The sequence below is a fragment of the Ranitomeya imitator genome, chromosome 2 (genome assembly GCF_032444005.1).
Source record: "Ranitomeya imitator isolate aRanImi1 chromosome 2, aRanImi1.pri, whole genome shotgun sequence".
NCBI lineage: Eukaryota > Metazoa > Chordata > Amphibia > Anura > Dendrobatidae > Ranitomeya > Ranitomeya imitator.
Window position 1 is genome coordinate 511,341,654 of NC_091283.1, and position 13,716 is coordinate 511,355,369.

At 45.1% G+C, this 13,716-nt stretch overlaps 2 non-coding genes across 2 annotated transcripts; both read left to right on the forward strand.

Moving 5' to 3' along the window:
• The first annotated feature begins 4,624 nt into the window (after positions 1-4,624).
• TRNAC-GCA (transfer RNA cysteine (anticodon GCA)) lies at positions 4,625-4,696 on the forward strand. The gene has a single exon. It is a non-coding gene; the product is annotated as a tRNA-Cys (tRNA).
• A 5,971-nt stretch (positions 4,697-10,667) lies between these two features.
• On the forward strand, positions 10,668-10,739 carry TRNAC-GCA (transfer RNA cysteine (anticodon GCA)). The gene has a single exon. It is a non-coding gene; the product is annotated as a tRNA-Cys (tRNA).
• The last annotated feature ends 2,977 nt before the right edge of the window (positions 10,740-13,716 follow it).

Here is a 13,716-nt window from a genome sequence, read left to right on the forward strand (position 1 = left end):
TAGGTAATACAGTATTTTAAAATATGCAGTTAACATGCACCCCAAAATCTTATCTGCCCCACCACAACAGTGACTGCTGCAGATGCATAGAACACATTATGTGACTCATAATAAGGCCGGGTTCACACTTGCGAGTGTAAGGCTACTTTCACACTAGCGTTTTTTGGCATCCTTCACAATCCGTCGTTTTGGGCAAAAAACTAATCCTGCAAATGTACCCGCAGGATGCGGTTTTTGCCCATAGACTTGTATTGCCGACGGATGGCCATACGTTGCGTACGTCGTGCACCGGATCCGTCGTATTTTGGCGGTCCATTTTCTACCATGCATGCGCGGCCAGAACTCCGCCTTCTCCTCCCCGGACTTTAGACTGGACAGCGGATGCACTGAAAAAGTAGCCTAATGCGAGAAACTTGCATCAATACCCAGCACTGCCGCTGGCACTCAGGACCGGAGTGTGTGTGGCTGCATGTATTTCTATGCAGCTAAACACTCCGGTCCGAACCGCCAGCGGCAGTGCCAGGAATTGATGCAAGTTACTTACATTGCACTGGCAAGTGTGAACCCGGCCTAACAGTCTGCCTGAGACATCCACCACAATCCTACCTGCCTCACCACAACAGTGTGCGTACATAAGCCCAACAATCCTACCTGCCTCACCACAACAGTGTGTGCACACATGCCCCAACAATCCTATTTGCTTCATCACAATATTGTGTGCACATACGCCCCAACAATCCTACCTGCCTCATCACAACAGTGCGCGCTCATATACGCCAACAATCCAGCTGCCTCACCACAACAGTGCGCGCACATATGCCCCAACAATCCTACCTGCCTCACCACAACAGTGTGTGCACACATGCCCCAACAATCCTACCTGCGTCACCACAACAGTGCGCGCACATACGCCCCAACAATCCTACCTGCCTCACCACAACAGTGTGTGCACATACGCCCCAACAATCCTATTTGCTTCATCACAATATTGTGTGCACATACGCCCCAACAATCCTACCTGCCTCATCACAACAGTGCGTGCTCATATACGCCAACAATCCTACCTGCCTCACCACAACAGTGTGTGCACACATGCCCCAACAATCCTACCCGCCTCACCACAACAGTGTGCGCACATATGCCCCAACAATCCTACCTGCCTCACCACAACAGTGCGTGCACATATGCCCCAACAATCCTACCTGCCTCACCACAACAGTGTGCGCAAATATGCGCCAACAATCCTACCTGCCTCACCACAACAGTGTGCGCACATACGCCCCAACAATCCTACCTGCCTCACCACAACAGTGTGTGCACACATGCCCCAACAATCTTACCTGCCTCACCACAACAGTGTGTGCACACATGCCCCAACAATCCTATTTGCTTCATCACAATATTGTGTGCACATACGCCCCAACAATCCTACCTGCCTCATCACAACAGTGCGCGCTCATATACGCCAACAATCCTACCTGCCTCACCACAACAGTGCGCGCACATATGCCCCAACAATCCTACCTGCCTCACCACAACAGTGCGTGCACATACGCCCCAACAATCCTACCTGCCTCACCACAACAGTGTGTGCACACATGCCCCAACAATCCTACCTGCCTCACCACAACAGTGTGTGCACATACGCCCCAACAATCCTATTTGCTTCATCACAATATTGTGTGCACATACGCCCCAACAATCCTACCTGCCTCATCACAACAGTGCGCGCTCATATACGCCAACAATCCTACCTGCCTCACCTCAACAGTGCGCGTACATACGCCCCAACAATCCTACCTGCCTCACCACAACAGTGTGTGCACATATGCCCCAACAATCCTACCCGCCTCACCACAACAGTGTGCGCACATATGCCCCAACAATCCTACCTGCCTCACCACAACAGTGTGTGCACACATGCCCCAACAATCCTATTTGCTTCATCACAATATTGTGTGCACATACGCCCCAACAATCCTACCTGCCTCATCACAACAGTGCGCGCTCATATACGCCAACAATCCTACCTGCCTCACCACAACAGTGCGTGCACATATGCCCCAACAATCCTACCTGCCTCACCACAACAGTGCGTGCACATATGCCCCAACAATCCTACCCGCCTCACCACAACAGTGTGTGCACACATGCCCCAACAATCCTACCCGCCTCACCACAACAGTGTGCGCACATATGCCCCAACAATCCTACCTGCCTCACCACAACAGTGTGTGCACACATGCCCCAACAATCCTACCCGCCTCACCACAACAGTGTGCGCACATATGCACCAACAATCCTACCTGCCTCACCACAAAAGTGTGCGCACATATGCCCCAACAATCCTACCTGCCTCACCACAACAGTGTGTGCACACATGCCCCAACAATCCTATTTGCTTCATCACAATATTGTGTGCACATACGCCCCAACAATCCTACCTGCCTCATCACAACAGTGCGCGCTCATATACGCCAACAATCCTACCTGCCTCACCACAACAGTGCGTGCACATATGCCCCAACAATCCTACCTGCCTCACCACAACAGTGCGTGCACATATGCCCCAACAATCCTACCCGCCTCACCACAACAGTGTGTGCACACATGCCCCAACAATCCTACCCGCCTCACCACAACAGTGTGCGCACATATGCCCCAACAATCCTACCTGCCTCACCACAACAGTGTGTGCACACATGCCCCAACAATCCTACCCGCCTCACCACAACAGTGTGCGCACATATGCCCCAACAATCCTACCTGCCTCACCACAAAAGTGTGCGCACATATGCCCCAACAATCCTACCTGCCTCACCACAACAGTGTGTGCACACATGCCCCAACAATCCTATTTGCTTCATCACAATATTGTGTGCACATACGCCCCAACAATCCTACCTGCCTCATCACAACAGTGCGCGCTCATATACGCCAACAATCCTACCTGCCTCACCACAACAGTGCGCGCACATACGCCCCAACAATCCTACCTGCCTCACCACAACAGTGCGTGCACATACGCCCCAACAATCCTACCTGCCTCACCACAACAGTGTGTGCACACATGCCCCAACAATCCTACCTGCCTCACCACAACAGTGCGTGCACATATGCCCCAACAATCCTACCCGCCTCACCACAATAGTGTGCGCACACATGCCCCCACAGTATTATCAGTTCCATCATAACAGTGTGCGCACAGACCCCACAATATTATCTGCTTTGCCACAACAGTGCTTCAGATGCCCCCCTAAATAAAAATGATATTCCTAACCACAACACTGTTAGCTGCATATGCCCCCACAACAGTGTCTGCCCCAGATGCCCCCACAATCTTATCAGCCTTACTACAACAGTTATAACAGTAGTATCTGCTGCAGAGGGCCCCACGATTGTGTCTTCCAGAGATTCCCACACAACAGTGAGTACCCTGGAATGGTCTACACATTTTAGTTTCTCAATGTCCTGAAAAAATTTATGAGAGAAAAAGGTGACTAGGTCATCAAGGGGGTATAGCTCAGTGGTAGAGCATTCAACTGCAGATCGAGAGGTCACTGGTTCAAATCCGGGTGCCCCCTTGAAGCACCTGTTTTTCTTCAATAGTACATTTATAAGTGTGTATGAAAAACAACAAAAGAAAATGTGTTATTCACTAGGAGGTATGTTGCATAAGTTATCACGCATTTATCCTAGGGACTTTATACCTTGTCTCCCAGGGGTATTTTCTCTATTCTGATTAAATCTGTGTGCATCATTCCAGCATTTTTTTTCCAGGGCTGGAATGGTGTTTTTAATCTAAGGTACCAGCCCATAGTTTTATACTTAACCGCTAGCATTTTCACCTTTTATTGGGACCATCTATCTAGTGATCACAACTTCTGACTAGCCGGAAGTAACGGTTACAAGCTCTCAATATAAGTCTATGAGAGCCAGAACGAGGCTCTCATAGACTTGCATTGAAAAGTCACTTGCAGCTCACCCAGCAAACACTGCAGCGATCCGGCAGGTCACAAACTGCTGGAGGCTGACGGGAGTGGTGGTGATAGAAGGTGAAGACCATGGCTGGTTAGTATGAGTAGGGGCAGGGAACTTAGATTAGAAACTCTCTAAAGCGCTGCAATTAGTGATGAGCGAATGTACTCGTTGCTTGTGTTTTCCTGAGCACGCTCAGGTGGTCTCCGAGTATTTGTTAGTGTTTGACTTGCCGCAGCTAGATGATTTGCGACTAGTCAGCTCATCACTAGCTGCAATAAAAAAACACACTGGAGTGGTGCTATAACCCCTTTCTGACACTGGACGTATCCATACGTCATGGTCGACTAGTACTTACCGACTTATGGATACGTCATGGCGAATTTGCCATTTTATCAGACTGTGCACGTGCGATCGGTACCGGGCGTCCGCTTATTCTGTCTTTGACACTCAGCACCGCACTGCTCCCTGTACTTTACCCCCTAAATACGGTGATATATCTAGATCTCATTATTTAGCAGAGAAGCAAAGGGAGGGAGCCCCCTCTGCTCTCTGATCGGCCTGAGTGCCCTGGAATCTTCGACACATTTTAGTTTCTCAATGTCTTGAAAAAATTTATGAGGGAAAAAGGTGTCTAGGTCATCAAGGGGGTATAGCTCAGTGGTAGAGCATTCGACTGCAGATCGAGAGGTCCCTGGTTCAAATCCGGGTGCCCCCTTCACAGCTTTATATTTCAGTTGTAAATTCTGTATTGGAAAAGATTTCGTTTAATCCTATCTTTTGAACAAGCTGTATGGAAGCTGCTTGTTTTTTGGCTGAATTGGGTGAACTTTGCTCACCAAACTTTCTCATACATCCTTCACTTGTGGAAAGAGTAGAAATGAATGAAGTGCTTTAGAATCCTGTTTGATGACATTCCAACATTACCATACATAGGGTGAATCAAGTTCTCTATTTGTTTTTTTTTTTTTTCTTTTTTTAGTGAAATGAATGGAATTTTTTTGTTTGTCCTATCCTACCCCCAGCAGCCACAGACAGGTACCAGCAGTGCTTCTCCTGAGTGCCACATCAGCCTTCATTATTTACCCAGCACAGCACCATACATTGTATAGTGGCGGTGCCTGGTATTACAGCTCAGTCCCATTCACATAAATAAAATTGACCAGTACTACATGGTACAGGTGCTATAATTAGATGTACAGAGCTGTGCCTGGTATACAATGAAGGGGACTCAATAATTGCCAAAGGCCCTTCAGTTAGCTGAATGTTGGGGGTGCAAAAAAAAAAATATTTATGTGGCCAAATGTTACTTTTTAGGTTATGATGCATTGTTTATGCACCTTACTTACAAAACTTTTAAGGAGGTTAATTTGTTGTATTCCAACACTGGTGTTTTTTTTGCTGCTCTGACATTTTTTTTTTTATAAAATGCAGACTTGTCATAATGAGAGTTCACTTTTACATGGATACAAGCTGTTCCACAAGCGGACAATAGATTGTACAAATACATTGTTTTCATCCAGCGGATGTCTCAGCTGCTAATAGATAGTGGGGAGTGCAAGATGGGTCATCAATATCTAGCAGTGGACAACTCTTTAACCTCTTCCCCCTACAGGCTTTCTAGGCCTTAATAACCAGAGCAAATTAAAATGTAAGGAAACTTGTATTACTTGTTTTTAAAAACTTTGTTCAGCACTGAAATATATGAAACTTTGAATGTAACTTTATTAGGGAATTTGTCTGCATTCCTGTAACAAAAAGACTTGCATGTAAATACCTTCCTAACTCCTGCTTTTCTCCAATCTATGTGCCTGCCTTCAGCTGTATTTATATCAGTACATACTCATTTGGAGTACACATGATGGCAATGAAAGAGTCAGGTCATCACTTGCATCTCACTAAGGCCGGGATCACACATGCGAGAAACACGTCCATGTCTCGCATGTGAAATCCAAGCTCTGGCGCCGGCACTGTGGAGCGGAGCGTGCGGCCGCATAGCAACACAAGGAGCCTCACGCTCCGCTCCACAGTGCCGGCACCAGAGCTTGGATTTCACATGCAAGACACGGACGTGTTTCTCGCATGTGTGATCCCGGCCTAAGAGTCAGATGACAGTATTACTTGGACGAGGATCGCAACCCAATGCTCAGACTGGCCGTCGGCTCTTCCGATCCGAGTGTGTCAGCTGTATAGAAATACATGCTGTCACGCTCGGTTGGCAGAGCGGACAGCCAGTCCAAGAATTGCATTGCGATCCTCGCCCGAGTTATATGGCCATGTGACTGCACCCTAGGGGCTCCTACTCACTTGCGCGAGACTTGGATGAGTCTCAGATGTTAATACCCGGCGCTGCTGCCGGCACTCAGATTGGAGCGTGCAGCCGCATAGGAATACATGGAGCCGCACGCTCCACTCCTGAGTGCGGGGTGCAGTGCCGGGTATTGCCTCATCCGAGTCTTGCGCAAGTGAGTAGGAGCCCTAACTCTTGGCATAAAGTGCTGCAGGAGATTGTTGTGATAATTTCAACACCCAGGGAGGAGGCAGCTACTGACACTTTCACTGTCAGTGTCAGTACTCCAAATGGGTACATTTTATCAATTCATCTGATGGCAAATAGACTAGTGAAAAGCAGAGGGTTAACTTACAAGAATGAAGGCAAATACCGTACCGTAAATTTCGGAACTTTTCATGCTGGACAAAATTATTTTAAAAAAGTGTCTTTTTATCATATATTGTCGATATTCCTTTTTTTTCTTTCATATATCTTTTTTTCTTTGTGGGGAAAAAACAGTCTTTCTTTAACCCCTTTACCCCCAAGGGTGGTTTGCACGTTAATGACCGGGCCAATTTTTACATTTCTGACCCTGTCCCTTTATGAGGTTATAACTCTAGAACGCTTCAACGGATCCCGGTGATTCTGACATTGTTTTCTCGTGACATATTGTACTTCATGATAGTGGTAAAATTTCTTTGATATTACTTATTACTTTGATATTATTTGTGAAAAAAATGGAAATTTGGCGAAAATTTTGAAAATTCCGCAATTTTCCAACTTTGAATTTTTATGCAATTAAATCACAGAGATATGTCACATAAAATACTTAATACGTAACATTTCCCACATGTTTACTTTACATCAGCACAATTTTTGAACCAAATTTTTTTTGATAGGGAGTTATGAGGGTTAAAAGTTGACCAGCAATTTCTCATTTTTACAACATCTTTTTTTTTAGGGACCACATCTCATTTGAAGTCATTTTGAGGGGTCTATATGATAGAAAATAACCAAGTGTCACACTATTCTAAAAACTGCACCCCTCAAGGTGCTCAAAACCACATTCAAGAAGTTTATTAACCCTTCAGGTGTTTCACAGGAATTTTTGGAATGTTTAAAAAAAATGAACATTTAATTTTTTTTCAACAAAAATTTACTTCAGCTCCAATTTGTTTTATTATACCAAGGGTAACAGGAGAAAATGGACCCCAAAAGTTGTTGTACAATTTGTCCTCAGTACCCGGATACCCCATATGTGGGGGTAAACCAATGTTTGGGCGCATGGCAGAGCTTGGAAGAGAAGGTGCGCCATTTGACTTTTCAATGCAAAATTGGCTGGAATTGAGATGGGACGTCATGTTGGGTTTGGAGAGCCACTAATGTGCCTAAACATTGAAAGCCCCCACAAGTGACACCATTTTGGAAAGTAGACCCCCTAAGGAACTTATCTAGATGTGTGGTGAGCACTTTGACCCACTAAGTGCTTCACAGACGTTTATAATGTAGAACCGTAAAAATAAAAAATATTTTTTCACAAAAATGAACTTTTCGCCCCCAATTTTTTATTTTCCCAAGGTTACCAGAAGAAATTGTACCCCAAACGTTGTTGTGCAATTTACCCTGAGTACGCTGATACCCCATATTTGGGCCTAAACTACTGTTTGGGTGCATGGCAGAGCTCGGAAGGGAAGGCGCGCCGTTTGACTTTTCAATGCAAAATTGTCTGGAATTGAGATGGGACGCCTTGTTGCATTGGGGAGCCCCTGATGTGCCTAAACATTGAAACCCCCCACAAGTGACACGATTTTGGAAAGTAGACCCCCTAAGGATCTTATCTAGATGTGTTGTGAGAGCTTTGAACCCCCAAGTGTTTCACTACAGTTTATAACGCAGAGCCGTGAAAATAAAAATTCTTTTTTTTCCACAAAAATTATTTTTTAGCCCCCAGTTTTGTATTTTCCCAAGGGTAACAGGAGAAATTGGTCCCCAAAAGTTGTTGTCCTATTTGTCGTGAGTACGCTGATACCCCATATGTGGGGGGGAGCCACCGTTTGGGCGCATGGCAGAGCTCGGAAGGGAAGGAGCGCCATTTGGAATGCAGACTTAGATGGATTGGTCTGCAGGCGTCATGTTGCATTTGCAGAGGCCCTGATGTACCTAAACAGTAGAAATCCCCCACAAGTGCCCCCATATTGGAACCTAGACCCCCCCCAAGGAACTTATCTAGAGGTGTTGTGAGAACTTTGAACCCCCAAGTATTTCACTACAGTTTATAACGCAGAGCGGTGAAAATAAAAAAAATCATTTTTGTCCCACAAAAATGTTTTTTTAGCACCCCAAATTTTTATTTTCCCAAGGGCAACAAGAGAAATTGGACCCCAGAATTTGTCCAATTTGTCCTGAGTACGCTGATAGCCCATATGTTGGGGTAAACCCCTGTTTGGGCGCACGGGAGAGCTCGGAAGGGAAGGAGCACTGTTTTACTTTTTCAACGCAGAATTGGATGAAATTGAGATCGGACGCCATGTCGCGTTTAGAGAGCCCCTTATGTGCCTAAACAGTGGAAACCCCAAATTCTAACTGAAACACTAACCCAAACACACCCCTATCCCTAATCCCAACCATAACCCTAACCACACCCCTAACCCTGACACACCCCTAACCCTAATCCCAACCGTAAAAGTAACCCTAACCCCAACCCCAACCCTAGACGCAACCCTAGCCCCAACCCTAGCCCTAACCCTAATTGGAAAATGGAAATAAATACATTTTTTTAAATTTTATTATTTTTCCCTAACTAAGGGGGTGATGAAGGGGGGTTTGATTTACTTTTATAGCGGGTTTTTTAGCGGATTTTTATGATTGGCAGCTGTCACACACTAAAAGACGCTTTTTATTGCAAAAAATATTTTTTTGCGTTACCACATTTTGAGAGCTATACTTTTTCCATATTTTGGTCCACAGAGTCATGTGAGGTCTTGTTTTTTACGGGACGAGGTGACGTTTTTATTGGTAACATTTTCAGGCATGTGACATTTTTTGATCGCTTTTTATTCCGATTTTTGTGAGGCAGAATGACCAAAAACCAGCTATTCATGAATTTCAGAATTTCTTTTGTGGGGGGCGTTTATACCGTTTGGTAAAATGGATAAAGCATTTTTATTCTTTGGGTCAGTACGATTAGGCCGGAGTCACACTACAGCGACATACGGCCGAGTCTCGCAGGTTAAAAACAAGCTCTGGCACCGGCACTCCGGAGCAGAGAGTGCAGCTCCATGTATTGCTATGCGGCCGCACACTCCACTCTGGAGTGCCAGTGCCAAAGCTTGGTTTTAACGTGCGAGACTCGGCCGTATCTCGCTGTGTGTGATCCCGGCCTTACAGCGATACCTCATTTATATCTTTTTTTTATGTTTTGGCGCTTTTATACGATAAAAACTATTTTATAGAAAAAATAATTATTTTTGCATCGCTTTATTCCAAGGACTATAACTGTTTTTTTTTTCTCACTCACAAGATGACGTTTTCAGCGGTACCATGGTTTTTTATATCTGCCTTTTTGATCGCGTGCTATTCCACTTTTTGTTCGGCGGTATGATAATAAAGTGTTGTTTTTTGCCTCGTTTTTTTTTACGGTGTTCACTGAAGGGGTTATCTAGTGGGATAGTTTTATAGGTGGGGTCGTTACGGACACGGCGATACTAAATATGTGTGCTTTTATTGGTTTGTTATTCAGATAAAGGAATGTATTTATTGGAACAATACATTTTTTTTAACTTATTTTAGATTTTTTTTTTTTTTACACATTGAAATATTTTTTTTTTACTTTGCCCCAGGGGGGCGATGCTCCGAGGGTCTCAGGGAAGCATGCAGGGAGCCCCCTCCCTGCGCGATGCTTCCCTATACCACCAGAACACTGCGATCATGTTTGATCGCAGTGTTCCGGGGGTTAATGTGCCGGGGGGCAGTCCGTGACCGCTCCTGGCACATAGTGCCGGATGTCAGCTGCGATAGTCAGCTGACACCCGGCCGCGCTCCCCCCCCGTGAGCTATGACGTACTATCCCGTCGGTGGGCCCACCCCACCTCGACGGGATAGTACGTCTATTGTCAGAAAGGGGTTAAAGCATCTGTTTTGTAAAAGAAGTGAGAAGTGCTTGGTCTGTGGTCGGTATGGTATTCTGATAAGCCGACCAGAATAGATGAAATAAACAAGGAAGATTTCGTAAGTCATAGTGCCATAGTGGGAACCTCCTTGTAGATTTGTGCATGGCATGGCTTTCATTGGCAGACTATAGATTACATCCTTCCCCATACTAAAGCAGCTGACCATAGGGGTTCCATCTAACCATCTGTGGTTAGAATTACCTTAACAGAAAATTTTGATGGTTAGAAAAAAACAAAAGACTGTCAAAGGGGGTATAGCTCAGTGGTAGAGCATTCGACTGCAGATCGAGAGGTCCCTGGTTCAAATCCGGGTGCCCCCTTGAGGCTGTTTTTTTTCATTAGTGTTTAAATATGATTTTATGAAAAATGACTAGATAATATATAATACACAGATATTTCCAATTGTTAATATGGGCCGGTTCACACTTGCAGCAGAGGTTCTGTTGGAAGTCCTGTTATTCTTAGACTATGTTCCGACAATGCGTATGTGATGCATTTTTTCTGTTTACATGCGCAAAGACAGCAGCGTTTTAGGCTATGTGCACACATTGCGGATTCGCCTCTGGAATTTTTTGTGCGGATTCTGCATCTCTTGGCAGAAAACGCAGATGCGGATTTGCTGCGGATTTAGGCTGTGCGCACACGTTGCAGATTTTTCACGTTTTTTTCGCTATAAAAACCGCATACATTACAGTATGGATCCCATTATTTAGAATGCATTCCGCAATTTTTGTGCACATGATGCGTCTTTTTCCGCGAAAAAAATGCATCGCGGTAAAAACGCAGCATGTCCATCAATTTTGCGGATTTTTCGCGTTTTTCCTGCTATTTAATGCATTGGGAAGCTCCGGAAAAAAACACGTCAAAAACGCGCAAAAAAACGCGGGGAAAAAAAGCATGCTGATTTCTTGCAGAAAATGTCCGGTTTTGCTAAGGAAATTTCTGCAAGAAATCCTGAACGTGTCCACATAGCCTTACTGCAGATTTTTTGCGTATTTACTGCGTTTTTACCCCTACGGATTTCTATAATGGAATGGGTACAAAAACGCTGCAGATCCGCACAAAAGAAGTGACATGCTCCTTTTTTAATACGCAGCTTTTCCGTGCGGAATTTTCCGCACCATTAGCACAGCATTTTTTTTGCCATTGATTTACATTGTACTGTAAATCACTTGAGGATCTGCAGCGTTTCTGCACGGGAAAAAAAGCTGTGGATCCGCAGTAAATCCGCAACGTGTGCACATAGCCTTACAGTCCCACTAAAGTGGGTTAAGGTACCGTCACACTAAACGATATCGCTAGCGATCCGTGACGTTGCAGCGTCCTGGCTAGCGATATCGTTCAGTTTGACACACAGCAGCGATCAGGATCCTGCTGTGATGTCGTTGTTCGCTGCAGAAAGTCCAGCACTTTATTTCGTCGCTGGACTTCCTGCTGACATCGCTGAATCGGCGTGTGTGACGCCGATTCAGCGATGTCTTTGCTGGTAACCAGGGTAAACATCGGGCTACTAAGCGCAGGGCCGCGCTTAGTAACCCGATGTTTACCCTGGTTACCAGCGTAAAAGTAAAAAAAAAAAACACTACATACTTACCTTCCGCTGTCTGTCCCTCGGCGCTCTGCTTCTCTGCCCTGTGTAAGCACAGCGGCCGGAAAGCAGAGCGGTGACAGCTCTCCAGCGACCAAACAGCGACGCTGCAGCGATCCGGATCGTTGTCGGTATCGCTGCAGCGTCGCTTAGTGTGACAGTACCCTAAGATTTATGCCAATCTCATGTCAACAGTGCGTTTTTTTTACCCTGCTGAAATTGACCTGCAGTTTGTTTTTCTGTTGTATATGCAGATTTCTCCAGTAGACTTCAATGAGATGCAGAAAATTTTTAGCGCCTTTCCGCAGAGGAAAAGTGTGTGTAATCTGCGTATGAGTGTATCTATAACATTTTATGAGAGCTAAGTAACAGGATGTTTCCAAAACAAAGCAGCTTTATGTAAAACATGACAAACCAAACAGAGACAAAAGCACAAAATACCCCCACAAGAAATACACATGTAAAAAAGCACAGTAAAAATGCAATGAAAAAACCTAAGTAACCTAATGTAGCTAATTGGTGAAGAAAATCTGCTGCATCAAAAATGCATCAAATACTGATCATGGGAACGTAACTTTACCAAGAGGATTGCCATTTTTCTAATAAAATACATTTCTGCTACAAGAGAAATTTACATGTTGCAGATGTCAAAATGCAACTTCGGCATAAGTAATGGGAATTGCAATCCGCTGTGCTGGAAATCTCAGGCAGGTTTCACACTTGCGTTGCTGTGCGCTGCGGATGGCAGCATACAGTCATGGCCAAAATTTTTGAGAATGACACCAAAATTATATTTTCACATGATCTGCTGCCCTCTGGTTTTTTATTAGTGTTTGTCTGATGTTTATATCACATACAGAAATATAATTGCAATCATATTATGAGTACCAATAGGCTATATTGACAGTTAGAATGAGTTAATGCAGCAAGTCAATATTTGCAGTGTTGACCCTTCTTCTTCAAGACCTCTGCAATTCTCCCTGGCATGCTCTCAATCAACTTCTGGGCCAAATCCTGACTGATAGCAGTCCATTCTTGCATAATCAATGCTTGCATTTTGCCAGAATTTGTTGGTTTTTGTTTGTCCACCCGTCTCTTGATGATTGACCACAAGTTCTCAATGGGATTAAGATCTGGGGAGTTTCCAGGCCATGGACCCAAAATCTCTATGTTTTGTTCCATGAGCCATTTAGTTATCACCTTTGCTTTATGGCAAGGTGCTCCATCATGCTGGAAAAGGCATTGTTGGGCGCCAAACTGCTCTTGGACGGTTGGGAGAAGTTGCTCTTGGAGGACATTCTGGTACCATTCTTTATTCATGGCTGTGTTTTTAAGCAAAGACTGTGAGTGAGCCGATTCCCTTGGCTGAGAAGCAACCCCACACATGAATGGTTTCAGGATGATTTACAGTTGGCATGAGACAAGACTGGTGGTAGCGCTCACCTCTTCTTCTCCGAATAAGTTGTTTTCCAGATGTCCCAAACAATCGAAAAGGGGATTCATCAGAGAAAATGACTTTGCCCCAGTCCTCAGCAGTCCACTCCCTGTACCTTTTGCAGAATATTAGTCGGTCCCTGATGTTTTTTCTGGAGAGAAGTGGCTTCTTTGCTGCACTCCTTGAAACCAGGCCTTGCTCAAAGAGTCTCCGCCTCACAGTGCGTGCAGAAGCACTCACATCAGCCTGCTGCCATTCCTGAGCAAGCTCGGCA